This window comes from Lepisosteus oculatus, chromosome 1 (genome assembly GCF_040954835.1).
Source record: "Lepisosteus oculatus isolate fLepOcu1 chromosome 1, fLepOcu1.hap2, whole genome shotgun sequence".
In the NCBI taxonomy this organism is placed as follows: Eukaryota; Metazoa; Chordata; class Actinopteri; order Semionotiformes; family Lepisosteidae; genus Lepisosteus; species Lepisosteus oculatus.
The window spans coordinates 39,726,640-39,743,270 of record NC_090696.1 but is presented as its reverse complement, the minus strand read 5'-3'; positions in this window follow the sequence as shown (position 1 = coordinate 39,743,270).

Genomic DNA, 16,631 nt, shown 5'->3' with positions numbered 1-16,631 from the left:
CTTCAATACTGCAAGATAGATCAAGAAGCAGTCTGTCCCTGTTTGATGAAGGCTCTGACTGAAAATAAAGCTTTGCACTTGGCTGCTTTCAGCTTGAAAATAATCTACCAATCAATGAAGTCAAAGACCACCAACTTCAGTGGGTGTTTATGTTATAATATGTGATGTTGTACAGCAAGTATAAAGCAAAGGTGCTTGGAAATCAGTGTGGTTTATTAGATCCAGTCTGAAAGCCAGCATATAAGCAGTGGAATCTGTCAATTTTAATTGGATGAGATCAGGGAAAGGAGATCCAGGAAGCATCTTCTAGGGAAGGATTACACTCTCCTGCTGTTCAGGTAAGTTGAGCAATCAGATATTACAGTGGTGTGATCTGTCTTCAAGGTCGCTTAGCTCAGCCTGAATTTTGTCAACCATTTGAAGGCAGTGATTGATGTCGTTTTTTAGCCTGATGCAACTCTGTTTTCAGTGTGTCAACACAGGCAGAAAGCTTTTCCGTCACCTTGACCTGAGAGATGAAATCCTGTCTGAGAGAGTGAAGCATTGTGCTGTTATCCTGCATTACCTTGTGAAGTGAGCCCATAGCCTCTCTCAGCTTTTCCCCTACCACACCACAGATAGCACTGCTGTAGGCTACAAAGGCTTACTTGATCACTGGTGTCTTTCTTGGATTAATGCCTGTATAAAATGTGTATCACCTGGAAAAATAACGTAAAACATCATCTGGTTTATTTTATTTCTGCTATATTATGCAGTGATCAGTATTAGAAGAAAAATGTTCCAAAATGCAGATTATAAACCAAAGAAAGAGAGCAAGCAACTCTAGTAGGAAGTGATAATCTTATAGGACGGTTCGGTGGCTCTGTGGCTAAGGTTCTGTGCCTGTGGCTGGAAGGTTGCTGGTTTGTATCCCGCGGCTGGCAGAGGAATCCTACTCCGTTTGGCCCCTGTGCAAGGCCCTTAAACCCAACTGCTCCAGGGGTGCCGTATAAATGGCTGGCCCTGCGCTTTGACCCCAAGCTTCTCTCCCTATCCCAAAGGCCCACTGTCCAACTGATCTTCATATCTGAGCCATCCTGTAGTATAAGTATGGGTCATAGCCTGGGCATATCAACATAAACCTTATGTGTTTTTTGGTATGCTTTTAAAGTGACTTTCTTTTTTCATCTACTGTACCTGACTTACAGAAATCCATACCCTTTTAGCATGAGACCTAAGGGGAATAGCTGCTGCAACAAATGAACAACACGTCAAAGCCTAATTCCCATGGGTTCTCCTCTGCCTTTCTCTTCAGAAAATCAAAGTTGTCACTAATGACCTTTAACAGGTTAGAACCACTCTTGCTTCATGTCACGTGCTTTCATTTGACAAGCCTTGTCAAGACCTGTTCACTTCATTTCTATTTGGTTACAAAAGGGTAGCTATCTAGCATGCATCCATTTATATCACTCAAGGCAATTGACTTGCAATCTAATATGCAGCAGAAGTATTGTTATTGCAGAGGGCACATTATAATCTAATTTTTAATAATTATTCCTGCTGTACCACTGAAAAGAGGTCTTCCTTAAATTTAATTAGATTTAATTTCTCAACCAAGATTTGAAACTCATTTTCTTTGAATGTTCCTTTGTTAGATGTCTTCATTTTTGTAACTGCACTTGTGAGCTGAAACTGCGATTTTGATATGAATGACGTAGTCAGTAATATTTCATTTCTTTAGTTTTATTGTAAAACTGTGGATCACATGTTGAAAAACTTTAGAATTGTGCACACTTTTTGCCCTGTTAGCAATGTTGAATTATAGAGAAAATATGACCGATGTCATATTTAATGAATGTATTATTTTGAATAACGTTTACCATAACATTATTCACAATTTAGCCACCCCATGCCTCAGAAGAGTAAGACATTTGATGGGCAGCTGGTTTATGCTGTTGTAATTATGAACATAAGAACAGTTAGAAACAAGAGTACTAAGTTAGTAGCAAATTGATTCAAGAATCTCATTAAGCTGTATCTTGAAAGAAATCAAGGCATAAACTTCAAAAGCATTACTGGGTAGCTTGTTCCATGACCCCTTTCTTAAAGAAGCATCACCTTTAAGTGCACTTCCACTTGGGATTTTTGGTTTGTTTTTCATTTTCCAATCTGAAGACACTCATTGGAATGACTCTGTCAATGCCTTTGAAGAATTGAAATACTTGTACCAGATTCAATCATAATTTTATCGGTTTAAGACTAAAAAGAGGTCAGGTTTTTTTAGGAGATTTTTTAATCAATAAAATGCACTGTAGGGTGTGCCCCCTTTGCTCAAAACATTTTGAGTCTGTAAGCAACAAAATAATAAACTTACCTGAAATTTGGTAAGATTAATCCATCTACTCTTATACAGTAGACTCGTATCACTCCTCTGTCAGGTTTCTCTACTTTAGTTTTAATTTAAAGTGGTAACTAGAAAGTTGTCTAAAGAAGTTGAAAAGGAAGATGAAGATGTAAAAAAAGTGAATGTTCTCTACATTGAAGCTGATACGTTTAAAGACATCTTAAAAAAACTGTGACATGGTTCATTAAATTAAGTAGAAAAGCTGTCACCTAACATTAAAAAATAAACTTCATCTGCACACTTCAGAGCACATAAACACCTTGGGCACTAACACATGGAGTTTCTTAATATCCCCAAAGAAAAAATATCTCATTTGCACTCTGTGCTATATATAATATGTCACTTCTGAAGTCCAAGTGCCTCCCTCACACCATGACACTACATCCGTTTGGGGCAGGGATTATACTTCTACTGTCCCCAGATAGGATTCAAGCTTGGGACCTTCTGACCTAAACGATGCTTGCGTTCTGAGTTACCAAAACCCTTAATGAAAATGTTAATTGAAACAGAGTCTCATTAGAGATTTTACAAGCCACCGAGGATTCATCACATATGCACTGAAGTGGCAAGTGAGCTGAGCAAGTCATTAATTTTTATCTGTTTACCAAATGAACTGTAAATTCCCAAACAAGAACAATCACCATTTAAGTGAGCAATTATCTTTAGCCACTGGAGTTTTGGGAAGATAGTTTTGGTGTGGCCTGGTCTTTTGACTACTATTTAATGTATGAAGACTGCTAGATCAATGAATCAATTATGTTTTCTTAGGCAAGTGTAATTTTTGTTTACTTCTCAGCATGAGAGTCTAATAGGCTTTAGATTAATTAGATTGTCAGACCTGTTTTGAACAGTAACTTCTCTAAAGCAGGCTCCATCTGTAAGTCTTGACTTATCTTTTAGTTAGGTTTTCTGGAGATTTCATTGGAACTTTTATCAAATAAAATTTGTCCACACCTATATCCTTTTTCGAATTCTAACATTCATGAAACATCTGTCATGTTTACATTGCATTAACCATGTATACTAATGTTGTAATAAAATGTCCAGATAATATAAAGGAATAATTTCACATAATGGGTTTGAGGGCCACTGGACAAATAGCATACTCTCATGTGTACCCTATAATATGTTATTATTTTAAATGTCTGATAATTCTCAGGCAGATATGCAACCAATCAGGATACTCTCAATAGTGCATCTGTAGAAGCTTTCCTGGATATGTGACGGCATACTGTAATAAACATAGGGATCAAAAACACTAAAAACAACCAAATATTCAGTCGCTTACAAATAATTACAAAAATGACTAAAATGCATTATACTGACAATACCATATATACAGTAGATGATAAATTATGAAAGGATATTTGAAAATCTCACGTATGTACTGTAGAGTAGCATAAGGATTAAAAAGTTCTGTCTGGGGTGTTTGCAAACCATCAAAGATCAAATAATGTTTATTTTAGTAAACATCAAAACATTGAGATACAGTGTGTTTTCTTAAAGCTTAAGGATAGGAAAGGCAAAATTACTGTTTGTTTTGCAGTCAAGTAATATAATCATGAGATTTATATGAATGGTGAGAACAATATAATAAACATTTTACTTAGGGGTAGTTGCATGTATAGATTTGATCATATTACAAGAAAAACACTTTGTGTTTAATCTAGTGATTTTCCTTGACAGCTCTGATATCTTTTCAGCCATCAACTGCAGATGTTTTCTCGGTCGAACTGATCTTTGATTGATTGACTTATCGACACATTTTTCAGACTCTTTGCTGAAAATACAATACTAAAAATGTTAACAAAACAAAGTCCTAACAGCCTGATGGATGCAGAAATTTAGAAACAACATATACTGTATCTTCAGTAGTAAAGAAACCTGAATCCTTTGTTCTATTGCTTTACAGTTCTTGGGAAAATACTTCTTGACAGATCAATAAGAAGGACCATGGTGTAAAAGTAAACAGATGTAGTACTGATTTCTAACATCACTAGCTAATGATAAAAATTCACATTTGATATTGTTTCCTCTCAGTATAAGACAACATTTGTATTAGGCCGTTTACTGCAGGTTGTTCATTTTGAAAGCTGTGTTTACTGGTTGTATTAATCTCTGTTTAATGACAAATAACAGTTCCCCAATGAGAAATGTAAATATGATATTCTAATACATGCTTGTAATTACAAATTATAATTTGTATAAATATTATTTCTGGATAACTTTTTTAATGTGAACATTAAAATTAAAACCTCAATGATTTGTTTCATATGTAAACATTTGACTCTCAGCATACACTCATTTTTTCAGTTTGACAAAATAATATTTTCCCCATTAAGATAAAATAAAATGAGATATATGAACCTGTTTTTAATTGTTTTTTAAGAACTTACAGATTCATTACTGGTAGGGTAGGTTTGATGATTAATTTAATTGTATCTGTATGGCACCAGGTCTAATTAATAAAATATTCAAAACATTTATATTAGCATATATTCAATTATTTGGCTCCATTAGTAGACTTTGGACTCATAGTGTTGGCTAGGTTTGATCATTTATTAAATTTTATCTTTATAACAATGGTTCAGATTAATTAAAAAAGCACCTTTGCTACCTCAACATTTGAGTTTAACTCTGCAGCACAATCTCATAACAATCTCATAACTGGTCACCTTCCCATAAAATGTTAACTCTGCCAGCACCAAATTACAAAGCTACATATGGTCACAGTACATTTCAGTAGTTCAGCCAAACCCTAATTAACTTGATGTTAATGTGATTAATTCGAGGCGAAACATATTAAAGCTTAATTGGGAATGACAACCCGTGAGGATGAGGCTGACAGGATTCCCCATCTCTTCACGAGGAATGAGCCAGGGAGCTGCTGCAGGGTGAAGATGGGATTGGGGGAGGGGTGTAAGAAAAAAGATCAAAGGCTGCCTAGAGGTAAGATACTTACTGTGTGGAGTGGTTAATACACTATTTCAGTAGTTCAGTCAAATCTTATTTATTGGAACAGAGAGAAGAAATATATTGATGTATTAATTTGAAGTAACAGCAGATTACCCTGGGGTCAGGGCAGGTTGCCCTGACCTCCTGAATGAACCCTATAACACTGATGCATAAATCTTCATTATACAAATTAGATGGCATATGAATTTGGGCACAGTTGACAGATCAAATACTTAAGGGGGGGTAAAGAAAGGTTCGAAGAAAGCTTTAGTGCCAGCACCAGCAGCCATATCACCCTGGAACTCACAACTGGCAGCCCACTGAAGCCCAGCAGGTGTGAGCCTGGTCAATACCTGGATGGCAGGCCTCTTGGGAAAAACTATAGGTGCTGCTGAATGAGGTGTTAGTGGGGTCAGTAGGGGGTGCTCACCATACAATCTGTTTGTGTCCTAATGCCCTAGTGTAGTGACAGGGACACCATACTGTAAACTTAGAATGAGAAGTAAAACTCTGGTCCTAACTCTGTGGTCATTAAAAATCCCAGGGTGTTTCTTGAAAAGAGTAGGGGTTTTACCCTGGTATCTTGCCCAAATTTCATGGCCTCCTAATAATCCCCATCTATGAATCAGCTTCATCACTCTGTTCTCCTCCACAATAATAGCTGGCACACTATGGCTGCTGTTGCCCCATTCAACAGGTGGGGCTGTGCATTGGTTCTGGTAGAGGAGTGTCCCCATCACCAAAAAGGCACTTTGAGTGGAGTGTCGAGCACAAGAACCCCAAAACTCAGAAGCAGAATAATTAAATGTGGAACATTGTTAGCATTAATTAAGTCAATTTAATTTGATGCATAAAAACTGCATTATACTGTGCAGTAGTGTACAATAATTAAATGCAAATTTGCAATTCATTGATGAGCAGTGAAGAATGCTCCTTGAAGAATTGTTCAGTGCTAAAGGTGGCTTAGTGGTCTGACGAGTGGTGTAGAAACCAGTGTCAAGCATCTCACTGTTGATTGACAGAGTATGGGGCTGGAAGAAATGGCTGTCCAAGATGAGTGTAATTGTTAACAGAAATAGGAAGGTTTGAAAGTCTTTTTGTGGATTTGAAATAATGAAAGGAGAGCTTGAGAAGTGATGGTTAAAGACAACGTTTTTTATGTGTAGGACAGTAGAGGTTGGTGAGATTGGACATTTGGTGTACTCCCAATATTCTGTCTAAAACACCATTTATCCAAGATATATTTTGTATTTATTTTTATTGATTTAGAAAACTAATAAAGCAAATGTAGCAAACTAATATAGCACACTAACATAGGAAAATATATATTAGACCTGCTTCCTGATATATAAATATTCTACCCAGCGAATGAACCAAATATATTGAAAGATAAATCTCAGAAATCCAATAATCAATCTATAAATCTGTCACTGAAGTTAATGAATTAGTCTCAGAACATGAAGGCATGCTCAGTCATATCAGTAACTTCAATAAGGGTCATGTGAAGCATAATGGCTACTTCAATTTAAAAGAGCTTTTCAACCCTCAATCTTTAATACATATTTTCAAAGACAAGGCCTGTAGAGGTTATGAATGTGGATCTTTCATGTTCAGTCATACTTTGACATGAAAAAATGTAATCACTTGGCTTTAAAATTTTCCACAAGAAAGTTAATGAAGCATAGTCTCAGATTACGTTTTTAATGCAAACTTAAAAAAGCTGTTTGGAATCAGCAATTATTCTTCCAAAGAAAATTAAGAAACCAACTTAGCAAAGTTTTATAGAAGCCTGTAAACAGTCTAGTGATGTTCCACTATTTGTAAATCACATCATTAATTATTTGTTTTTGTCTCTTGCAAGGATTTCAAATCTGAAAATAATTGAGGATCATATCATCATGTTAATGCTTTCTTATCACTTTAGGACTCATTCATATTTAATGCATTATTTTGGATACTGAAATGACAACTTTGCAATACATCTAGTGATCTGACTAGTCAGTTTTCATTGTACTAATAAAGAAAGTCCCTTTCACGTTAAAGATTGCCACTAAAGGAGCAATATCTGATACCTAATTTGCTGACATTTTCTATATGACTGTGGGTGGCGCAAAGGCACAGTGATCAGCATTACTGTCCTGTGGTACATGGACACTGTGTTCAATTCTGGACCTAAGGTGCTAACTGTGTGGAGTTTGTAATTTTGTTGTGTGGATTTTTTCCTACAGTCCAAAGACATAAAGGTAAGTTAATTGGCTTCTGGGAAAACTGGCCCTAGTATGTGTGTGCCTGTCTGTCTTTGTATCTGTGTGTCTGCACTGTGGAGTTGTCTCTTCCCGGATGTGTTTTGTCTTGTGCCTTTTGCTTGCTGGGATGGACTCTGGTTTCCCTGCAACCCTCAAATGGATGAAGCAGTTAGAAAATGGATGGATGGATGCTGCAGCAATAAAGAAAACATTGGCCCCTATACTTTACTTCAGTATTGTTTGATTAATTAATACTGTGTAAGCCAGTTTTATATTATGATCTTTAATGTGACCAACAAAATTCAAGAGAAAAACAAACAGATAATTATTAGGAAAAATAGTTTAAATTAAAAAACCTACAACACCCTGGTTGTATAAGTGTGCACACACACCCTAACTAATACTTTGTGGAAGCACCTTTTGCATTTATTACAGCAGTAAGTCTGAATATGTTTCTATCAACTTTGCACACCTGGACTTTGGAATTTTATCCCATTCTTCCTTGCAACAAAGTTCAAGCTCCTTCATATTGCCAGGGGATCTCCTGTGCACAACCCTCTTTAGGTCATTCCACAGGTTTTATATGGGATTGAGATCTGGGCTCTGACTGGGCCATTCCAAGACTTTGATCTTCCTTTTCTAAACCATTCCTTGGTTGACTTGGATTTGTGCTTTGGGTTGTTATAATGTTGGAAGGTGAAATTCATCTTCAGCTTTCTGACAGAGGCCAGAAAGTTTTGTGCCAAAATATCTTCATATTTGGAGCCAGTCATTATCCTATCTATCTTGACTACAGCCCCTTGTACCAGCTGAAGAGAAGCAGCCCCAAAGCATGATGCTTCCACCACCATGCTTCACAGTAGGTATGGCATTCTTTGGATGATGAACTGTGTTGTCTTTGCACCAAACATCTCTTTTAGAATTAAGGCCAAAAAGTTCACCCTTTGTCTGATGAGACCATAAGACATTTTCCCACATGTTTTAGGGTGATTGAATACATTTTTTTGCTAAATTTAGATGGGTTTGGATGTTCTTTTTTATGAGAAATGGCTTCCATCTTGCCACCCTACCCTATAGTAGAGACATGTGCAGAATTGTTGAGATTGCGAGATTGTTGTCACATGCAAGAAGTGACCAATACCTGTCAGAAATTCATGCTGGTATGTTGCTGTAGGCCTCTTGGTAGCCTCCCTGATAAGTTTTCTCCTTGTCCTGTCATCAACTTCATCAACAAGGACAGGAGGGTTGTCCTGATCTTGTCAATGTCCCTGTAGTGCCACATTTTCTCCACTTATTGATGATAGTCTTCACAGTGTTCCATGGTACACCCAATGTCTTTGATATTCTTTTATACCCCTCTCCTGATCAATACCTTTCAACAATAAGATCCTGTAAATGTTTTATCAGCTCCTCGAGGACCATGGCTATCCCAGTAGAATGCAACCACGAATGTTTCAAGGAAATCCTACAGGAACAGCTGATTTTTATTTGGGGTTAATCAGAATCACTTTCATTGATGGCAGGTGTATGCCTTTGGACATGATTTTGAATGTGATTGGTTAGCTCTGAACACAGCTACAGCCCCCATTATAAAAGGTTGTGCACACTTATGGAGCCAGGATGTTGTAGGTTTTTCCTAATAATTATCTATTTGTTTTTCTCTTGAATTTTGTGAGTTGCAAGGCCACATATAAGAAAAAATGTCTGCCATGATTTATCTTAATTTCTGGCTTTACATCACAGAAATCTGCAATTTCAATAACGGTGTGTAGACTTTTTATATCCACTGTAAATTATTGGTTCATAGTGGCAGAGAAGCTACACATATTTATCATGTTATTATATTTGTTATTTTTGACAACTCATTACGATGCAGTACAGTATGCCGTTCATTCAACAACAATACAATTTAGATTTGTCCAGCAGCTCTTTCTTTTTCTGGTTATAGCCAATTACAGATAGGTCACCTTACCTTTCTCAGTTTACAACTACTAAAGTAATATGCACACATTAAGCTACATACCTAAATCTATGTTCACCCTTATTTTATAGCCATCAGCTATATCACCCTGCAACTCACAACTGGCAACCCACTGAAACTCAGCAGGTGTGAGCCTAGCCAGTATTTGGATGGGAGACCTCCTGGGAAAAACTAAGGTTGCTGCTGGAAGTGGTGTTAGTGGGGCCAGTAGGGGGTGCTCACTGTGTGGTTCTTAATGCCCCACTATAGTGATGGGGCAAAATACTGTTAAAAAGGTGCCATTCTTTTGATTAGACTTAAAACCGAGGTCTTGATTCTCTGTGGTAATTAGAAATTCAGGGTGTTTCTCAAAAAGAGTAGGGATGTAACCCTAGTGTTCTTGCCAAATTTTCCCCTGGACTCTACCAGTCATGGCCTCCTACGAATTCCTATGAGCTGGCTTCATCATTCTGCTCTTATCCCCACTGATAGCTGATGTGTGGTGAGCGTACTGGTGCACTTTGGGTTCAATTACAGCATCCAGATGGGTGCTATTATTATTGTTGTTATTATTATAAATAAGACCCACCGTTCATTCCAAATTATGAAATTACTTGAAAGACATTATATATATATATTACTGGAAATTATAGAGTAAAACACAAATAAACTAGAAATACTCATTTACATGATCTCTTCATCAGCTGTGTGCTGACTAGGTAGACTTTATTACACAATATAATTTCAATACTGAGCATTAGTACCTTTCTTATATTTCTACTTTAACTTTTTATAATTCTTCCACTACTTGGGGAGAGACATTTAACATGATTATATCATAGGATGTAAAAAGAATAGAGATGGTGGTAACAGAGTGACAAAGAAATATTCATTAAATAGTGAGATTACTATGTCACTACAATGCATTAAAATACCCTTATAAATGGAGCAAAGGAACCAACAATCTAAAACCCGTTTTATTCCTCCTAATGTATTTTTGCAATACATTAAGAAAAAGGAAACATTTCTGATTCTTTTCTTTGTGTGGATGGGGGGTTAATGTTTACACCCCTACTGTATGTGTCTATTTGTCTTGTGTTTGTGCTTACCTTTGATTTCCTTTTGTGTTTCTATGATTGCAAGCTTGTGTTCTGTTTTCATTTTAATTCATGTTACAAACTCCTCCATTAACCAGAGTGATACCAGGAGTCTGCATGCACAAAACTTCACAATGGCCATGAAGAAATCCATGATGCTTTATTGAAGTGCATTTCAGGCTCAACAACAACACACAACCACAACTACAGTAGCACTGTGCACAACCTTTATACCCCAAAGACAGCATAATTAAATCAATGTGTGAATGTGCATTTCTAGACCTATTACCAATAACACAATAATAAGATAATAAATCCCCACTCTAGCTATTTACAAAGATTAGAGGCTGTATAGCAACCTCTAGTGGCAGGTGATCCACAATGGCTTCTGTCAGTCTGCCACAGTTAACCTGTGTTTTTTCCCCAGTCTGTGAGCTCTGTAAACAACATCACAGACAGTCAGCACAACTGGGCTCGACTGCAATAAGAAAACTAACACCAGCTTATTATTGTGTAACAGACCAATGACAGATCAAGTTTCAGAATTAGGTTAAATCACCAGGGAACAACATCAGGACACTCCAGACACACAGAGAAAATGTATAGTATGAATATGCACAAGGTTGTTAGGGAATTTGCATCACCTGTTGGGAACAGGTTTTATTTATAAACTGTAAGGGTCCAGCTACAGTAGGTTACAACAGTGAGTGTTTGTCTCAGGTTTGGGTAAGCACCTCACTGTCAGGGAGACAATAAGAAATGGAGTCTTACAGGGAGACTCCTGACAGAGTGAAAGATCAAAACCCTGGAAAGGGCCTAGTTTCGGCAACAATCCTGGAGGAGATTGGGGAGTTTAGATTCTTGTGGTGAGGTTCGGGTTTGCCTGGGGCAAAGGGGGAGATCCAAGTACCGTGATGTGTGCAGACTCACAGTGAGATTGCATATTAGCAGATCTCGTGGTGAGCCTCTGGGTTGAACAGTCTCCCAGTGAGACTGTAATTAGTAAAGCCTTACAGTGAGGTTCATGGTTCATGCAGTCTTTCAATGAGGTTGTTGGTTATGTTACTAATCTCAAAGAGACACCTCAGGTTACAGGTTATTAGACCCAAGGTGAGACTTTAGGCTTCTAGGTTCTTGAGATCAGCCTGTTATTTTCATTATTAGCTTGCAGTAAAAAGAAGATGGTAAGTGCAAGACCAGCCAAACGGAAACAACAGATCTACTGTAGGAAGGTTTCCACTGTGACTGATGCAGGGATGAGAAGGTTAAAAGCGTAAGTGATGGTCCAGTTACAGCCAACTCTAGATTTAAAGGGGACTGATGTGCGTAGATTCCCCAAGTCTCAGCTGCCATCAACGGAGGATCTGTTACACATTCTCAATGTGTTTTTGTTTTAAAAATCACAATAATTTAAACTAATTTGGTTAAGTTTTAAACCATCTGTTGCCCTTTCTAAGGATGAGTCACATTTTCTTGATCTAATATATTAGAACAAAATAAAACATATTTGTGACATTCTCTAGCCATCTGGAAGGCCTCAGTAGTAATTGTGAATTTCTTTTAAGAAAGAATCACCTGTTTGAGCAATATGACTCTAGAGTCAATGAGAAGGAGGTAAGCTCCAATGTTATCATGTTCTCATAGTTAAAAACAATATCATAAAGAGTACTACTGGAAGTCTTTACAACACTTTAGCTTCACCTTTTTTACTGAATTGGTTGCATATCATTTACAAAAAATGTCACAGATCCACAACTTAGAAAGTACTTTTTGTGTGTGATCATGGCATATTCTTATATTCACACACTTCCCCACTCATATAAAGTAAGACATTTGATCGTTTCAAAAGACATGAAAATGCAAAAAAAGGAGCTTCAGACCCTTTTTCTGGAAGTGAAAGATGAAAGAATACCCTACGCAGGCAAAAGTGACACTCTTACTGTTGATTTCTGTCTTTCATGAAGTGCTTTCTCCCCTCGGTACATTTAATGAATAAAAGCAAAGAAAGTATAACTCTGAAAGGTTATAATCATGAAGTATCTTCATCCCACGTTATCACGCTTGACAGGTTGTCAGTTTGTTAGACAGCTTGTAAGGTGCCAAATCATAATCGAGCCATCCAGATTTATGGTTTTATAAGTGTGAGAGTAAGAAAAAGTTACTGGATATCTATAAATTACATCTCCTTGGCATTTCTGTGGACAATCGGAATAAAAGAATAGAAGAAAAACATGGAGTGTTTGTACTGTACAGTAATACAATGCCCTTAGCAATCATTTGGTTTTAAAAGTTTATTCTAGAAAATATTAACACTAAACATTTTTATTTTGTTGACATTTTCTGTCTATTATCATCAAATTTTTATTTTGGAAAACATGATGTTTCCTAATAGACACTGTACGATCTTGATTACTAAATAGCAAGGGCTAATGACAGAGTTTGCAATTGGTGTTCATTACTTCAAAAGAACTCTTTTCATGTAAAGTATAAAAATAATTGCATATATCTATAAAACCAATTCTGAAATACATTAGAAATATACTGTGTGGAGGGAGTTTAAATAATAATGCAGAGTATTAATGAGGAAATTGTGTTTTGTATCATTCTCAGTGTTTCATGTTTGATAGATCATGACATGAATATTAAAATATTAAAAGAACACTTTCCAAGCTTATTTATGATGACTGACACATTTATTAATGAAATACGTTATGTTATGTTTTGGTGGGAATTTAAAAGAAGAAAGTGTATCAACATTGCTTGAAAATAGTGCTTTAAATAATTAACAAGTGCTAACCAATCTTGAAAAATTAATATTTGTTTTTCCAGGAACCACAACTGCACCTACAAATGTGTTTCAGCTTGAGGAACCTCAGACTGACAGACCCCAGGTGGTGGTGATGACAAAACAGAGACAGATTGTACAGGACTGAATATTATTTTTACGTTTACCAGATGTTGATCTTTAATCTTGATTGCTGATAGGAATATTGAATTTCCTGCAAAAAAGGTCATAACGAACCCCCACATGAAATGACATCATATGTCCGTCTGTACTTTTTTGTAATTTAAGGAGGATTTAATATGACTCAGTCTTCCATATCTATATTGGTTCATCAGGTTATGGCTAAATTGATGAAAAGGTCTATGTAAGCTTTATGCTATATCAAAGTTTGGATACATTGATAGAACACATTGCACTCAAAATACCTACAGATCATGCAAATACAGATATGAAGAGGAAGGGGGTTAATTTATTTTACTTGCTGATGATTTGTGATGTATCATACTGTATATTGTACATAATGTTGTTTTATAATTCCATTACCCCTGCCATGACTCTAATAGTTTGTGAAAATTTGCTGTGTTCAATTAATGACCTTTTAATTGCCTGCATGACCTGACGGTTGCCGTGGAGACCCAGGGCCGAGAGGCCTGGCTCACCAGGGTATTCAACATTTTGAAATGGTAGTGGTATCAGCCTTGAAAACATAGCTCTATGGGTTGCTTAATACTTCCGCAAATCTTTGTGTAAAGAAGTGCTTAATGAACTGTTATTCATTTTAAATGCACTTTCCTGTAGTTTCCATTTGGGCAGTCTGGCAGAGTGAGGGTGCCATTGATGCTGCACAGTATGTGAAAAAGCAGTTGTGGCTGGGCAGGAGGAAGCTATGTTTGTGGGTGTAAAGGGAGTGGAGGTTGGACACAATGAAGATGGGATGGAGTCTGTGAATACTTCTGGGGCAGAAGACACAGAAGATGTTGTGTGTGTGTGGATTTGACTTAGGGAAAGTGTGCTTAGTCTCAGCATGAGCTGAAGTGCCATATAGAGACTCATGTGTAGTGAGTATGAGACCCAACCTGGTGGTATCAGGAGGTGGCGCCAGTGGCTGGAGGCAAACCTTGTTGGCTGACTGGGCAGAGCGGAGGCCTGTAACCCTGGCATTGTAACAGCGAGGGAGTGTATCATCGGAGTTGAGGGTGAAGCTCGAGGCGAAGGATCCCAACAGGACAGTGGAGTGAGTGAGTTGGAAACTCTGGGGCTGAGAATCCGTGAGCTGAGGACCAGAGGTAACTGACTATGTGCTCTTCACGAGTTCTGACTCCCTTGATGAGGGTGTCGAGTTCATCACCACTCAGAGGAGAGTGCATAATAAGAAATAATATCTCCACATAAAACAGAAGAGTGTGCACAAAAGTAGAAAGAGTGCACAGGCTATAAGGGGCATGTCTGGAGCAATAGCCATGCCTGTTTGAGCCCATGGTGACAGCTACACCCTCATTGTCTCACAATGTCACAATACATTTATGTTTTTTAATATTAAAGTTTTTTCAAAACCTAAATGCTCAAATTAAAGACTTCTAAGGCAAACAAAAGTTACAGTAAACATCAGCAAAAACAGGAGAAAAATATGAAATAAATGTATGTCGATTGCATATCGATTGATTGTAAGTATTCAAACCTCAACTCAGTGAACTCTAGTATTTCTAGAGGAAATGTTGGAAGCACCAGTAATTACATCCGCAAGTCTTTTGGGTTGTAGGTTTCTACCATGTTTACATGTGGGATTGATACAATTTTTGGAGTATTTTTTCTAGGAAAACTTGCTCAAGCTTTTTCAAGTTGCTTGGGGGTCACTTACGGACAACAGTTTTCATGTCTACAGTATGAAATAGATTCTCTATAGGATTCAAGTCAGGACTTTGAGTGGGCACACAAAGGCATTCACCTTCTTATTTGTAAGCCACTCCAGTACAGCTTTTACCTTGTGCTATGGATCATTGTCCTGCTGAGGTTCATTTTCTCCCCAGTTCTAAGTGTTTAGCAAACTGAAGCAAGTTTTCCTCTAAGATTTGTTTGATTTATTCCATCCATTTTCCTCTCAGTCTTGACAAGCTTCTCAGTCCATGCTGATGAGAAGCAACACCATAACATAATACTGACACTTAATGCTTGACAGTAATAATGGTTGTGACATAGGGTGATGTACTATGCTGGGTTTATGTCAGATGAAACGCTTTGCATTTAGGTTTTCAATGTATACTATCCATAATTTATATTTACTGCATATATTGCTAGTCTTATTCATTTCGTTAAAAAAATTTATTCAAATCTAAAAATACTTAGTTCTACATTTATTTATGCATGCCTCACGTACCCGTGTTTTAATGTGCCTATTTCTGAGCCACTGAAGATATAGTTTTAATTTATTAAAGAATACATTTTTTAATAAACCTATGTATTTGAGACAGACAGTCTCAAATACATAGTCTAAAAAATGAAAACTGTTCTCTAAAAATACATATTATGTTACTTTTGGCTTAAACACTGTAATGATACTTTTATTGAAGTTAATGAAGTGTTAGGTAGTAAAAATCTGAAATCTGAAATTTTCTACAAAAAATGAGAGACTCATACAAGCAAGGTTCAACAGCAGAAAAATAATACTATATTTTCTCTTCTAGCTGATTTTGCTACCAAACTTCTGTTTATTTTAAAATAAATTTTAAATATGACAGATATTCTATACAAAACTACTGTGAGGGTCCTTACTTCTATAGATGTAGAAACCCATCGATTCTATACTTTAATGGGCCCTAAATCTACCTCTCTAAACAGATGTTCACCAATGAATGTGATCCTGTTTTTGTAACTGTCATTTGTATTGTAAACAAAGGCATTTCTAAAATAGGAGACATTTTGGAATCCTGTGAATTGCACAATAAAGAAACCAGAATTTCCAAGTAAATAAGATGGCTTCTCACTTTTGGAATAAATCTAAGAGCATGAAACACAATCAGCATTCAGATTACCTGGACAGAATGTGATTGTAGGTCTGACTTCAAATAGGCACTCTCTCAAGGGAAAAGTTTTGAATGAAGAGAAAGATGATGGATGATGATGATATTGTCCTAATCCCTTCCAATCTTCTCCTCTTCTGCTTCTTCATATCTGTTCCTGTATGTGCCTGTGAGTTTAATGACATCAC